Consider the following 3622-nt stretch of genomic DNA (forward strand, 5'->3'; position numbering starts at 1 on the left):
AATGGTCAGTATTTGGCCGGCGCCCAAGTGTCAGGCTGTCTTATAACTGCCGTGTACGCGATGACTGTGTTTTCATGAATCTCCCGAAATGGAGGAAGTGTGAGGACACCAGTAGGGTTAGGCCAGTAGACGTGGACTTCATCTGTGCGTATTTCCATGGGCAAGACTCAGCCTCACTAAAGTAGCTGCGGCTCCTTTTGGAGCAGCCACAGGAGGACAGGATAACTGCCCTTCTGACAAAGATAAACTGCCTAGAAGTGGGTCTGACAGTGCTGCTGGAGGACCTGTGGACCAGCTTATGAGGCTGCCAAGAGCTTGACGTGTCATGACATCCTCAGGCTAGTCAGGTGGAATTGGAGACTGACCTCAGATAAAGATGACTATTTCAAGGGCTGCCAGACTCGCCTCAGTGGCCTCCCAAATAGGACACCAACTGGGATTGTTTGGGCTCTGGTTTTACGGTCTGGGTGTGTGGCACGGGACAAGTCCTGTTGCTCTCCTGTGCTCTCTTTTCCCCATTTATCCTTTTTCTTCCTTGCTTACACTCACTGTAACTCTTTGGGCCAGGCACAGGCCATTACTAAGAGTTTGTACCAGGGTCCATGTGCCCTTTGATGCCTCCAAGTATGCAGTTACCAGTTTAGCTTCCAAATATACATCCTTACAATAGATAGAGCTGTTTCTTTCCACTCTCTGTTATTAAGCAGTAAAAGTACCGGAAAGTCTTTCTGTTCTCCTCCCCTGATGATGCATGGACAATGATTCCCAACACAGTCACCTTTTCAGATGACAGAGGGACAGGGATATCTCTCCAAGGCTGATCCAGGGATTTTATCTCCCTAAGACTTCCTCAAGGGATATGAAAGCTCTGTTCATCACCAGCAATTATGCCACGTTTCTAAATGTGACGTAATCAGAGAAGGCTGCCTCTTTGGGAGCACGAGGCGGTTCAGGCAGGAGACCACTAGCTCAGCTAGCAGACCATTTACCAGTATTTGCCAGCTACAAGGCAGATGGGCAAGGGAAGCCAGACCGACATCTCAAATGGCTTCCCTCAGACCATGCCTCTGCTTCAGCCAGAGAGGAGGCTGCAGCCCTGAGAGATCCATCTCTCCCTGGCTAGGTAGTGCATGCGTGTGCCAGGAGCAAAACAAGCCTAGGTAAAGTCCACCGAGTATAAATAGGCAGCCCGGGACATCTACGAGGACTCCAAGGGGCTAGATGACAGCTATCTCAGGTATGTCTACCCATGCTGCTCTTGCATTTCCTGGCTGCAGCCTGCATAGCCGGAGAGCTAACGCAGACGGAGAATCTGGCTCCCTCGCTCCCAAGTGTCCAAGGAATGACCCAGCCATCTGCGGGAATCATTACCGTCCTCCGCAAGAGGGGACAAGGTCAAACCAATTGAATGTTGTCTAAAGAGGATCTTGGGGAGGGAATGTTTTCATTACAACAGTTCATCTTTCTTTTCACAGTTCATCAAAAGCAGGCCTTCTGCATACACACGCAAGACAAATAGGACTGCGGGGTGATGACGGATACTGTAGGCCCGCGGTGATTGGGATGACCCTCCACTCACACAGTTGATCAAAGGCAAGTAAAACAATCAGCCAGCCATCAGCAACGATGTAATATTAAACTCCCCAAACACCTCATTTCATTAAGTCGTTATGATCAAAATCTCCATACCAGATCTTTTAAGTTATACACTCTTAGACCTTGCCCTAAGACAGCACAAAGGGACTTCCGGAGGGAAAATGGCTGTAAAAAATTATTAATAAAATAACATCTCTTCCCTCTGCCCCTCCAAATCAATTCCTTGCTGGAAGGATACGCTTCGGCCTGATTTCCCCAGGCAGAGCTCAGAAAGCTGGGGTGCCTCATGCCCAGCACTTGTCCATGCTTAGTCTGCTGCAGACAGAAATCAGGGCAGAACAAAGCTGGTGCTTATGATGCTGTCTTCTTGTTGGGGTGATCGCTATGATGTCACAAACCTATGATGTCTGCAAACCTGCTGCTGGCCTTACCAGTCTGAGCCAAAGCTCGCTGAAGAAATGTTAGGCCCGTGCAGGTGCAGTGCCAGGGCAGGAGGGGAGGAGAGGTGAAGTAGAACAGGCATTGACCAGGAATACATCAACGTGGAGGGTGCTTGCCCTCTTCAGCCCAGTCCCCAATGAGCAAAGGTTTCTGAGCCAGACTCCATTTGAGAACAAGATGGGATGTGAAATGCAGATGTCCTGGAGGTGGAGCTGGAATTTACTCTATAGTCAAGAGCATCTGACCTGTTAGAGTTGGTCCAGAGGAGGGCCATGATGATGATCAAAGGGCAGGAACACCTCTCCTACAAAGAAAGACTGAGAGAGTTAGGGTCCCCTAGAGAAGAGAAGGCTCCAGGGAGACCTTACTGTGGCCTTTCAATACTTAAAGGGGGCTTATGAGAAAGATGGAGAAAGACTTCTTTATCAGGACCTGTAGTAACAGGACAGTTTTAAACTGAAAGAGGGTAGATTTAGGTTGGATTTAAGGAAGAAATTCTTTATGATGAGGGTGGTGAGGCACTGGAACAGGTTGTCCAGAGAAGCTGTGGATGGCCCCACCCTGGAAGTGTTCAAGGCCAGATTGGATGGGGCTTTGAGCAACCTGATCTAGTGAAAGATGTCCTTGCCCATGGCAGGGGGGTTGGACTAGATGACCTATAAGGTCCCTTCCAGCTGAAACCATTCTGTGATAGTCAGAAGTTGTCTCAGACCCCTTAAACACCCATTTTTGTATGCGATGCATCCTCGTCTGGAAGCTTCTCTCTCCACTAATTAGAGGGATCGGAGAAACTAGCTTAAACTAGCTGGATAAATGAGGTGAACCCCATCCCTTAGCTTTGTAATAATTATTGTAAAGACATCAGATACCATAATGATTACAAATGGATAGACTTTTAATTCCTAGATGAAAAAGATATTTTTTTTCTCTCTGCTTTCAACGTTGGCTTAAGACAATCTGTACTACATCTGAAAGGGGTGACTCAGCCTTACATCATGTGTTCCCACCCCATCGCCCGTGCGCCTTGGTGATCGTGTGGTTGAGCAGTCAGACAAATCAGGGGATACAGACAGATGAGGGAATGCTTCCTTTTTTTCCTGTTTTTTGCTGGGTGGAACATTTATCTCGATCAGCCTGATGTGCTCAATTTCCCAGGTGCATGAGCCCTACAGCTGACACAAGGGAAGGGATGGGAACTCATGGACAGGGGCAGGACAACAGTGCTGCACATTTTGGCAAAATACGGACCGAAATTGGCTCACGGTGGTCATGAAACCACACCTAACTCACATGTGATCTGCTAACCCAGCGGTGAGAGATTCTCCATCTCATTACCAGCTTCCTGAGTCATCTGAGCAATGGTAATTGCCCTGCTATTCTTTTCCACTTCATTATAGAAGAACATGACAATTAAGCAGAGCAAAGTTTGCTATGTGTGAGTTCATCAAGCATCTGAAATGAAACCTGTCAAGGTGCTGCGTGGCGGTAAGCAGCCAGCTTCAGCACTTGCAGTAGCACAGTCGCATTTGCCAGCTCTAAGCAGGGAACAAGGTTGCAGGGGAAGGAGCAAGGATCTTTACCCTGG

The sequence above is a fragment of the Egretta garzetta genome, unplaced genomic scaffold (assembly GCF_000687185.1).
Source record: "Egretta garzetta isolate BGI_Z169 unplaced genomic scaffold, ASM68718v1 scaffold729, whole genome shotgun sequence".
In the NCBI taxonomy this organism is placed as follows: domain Eukaryota; kingdom Metazoa; phylum Chordata; class Aves; order Pelecaniformes; family Ardeidae; genus Egretta; species Egretta garzetta.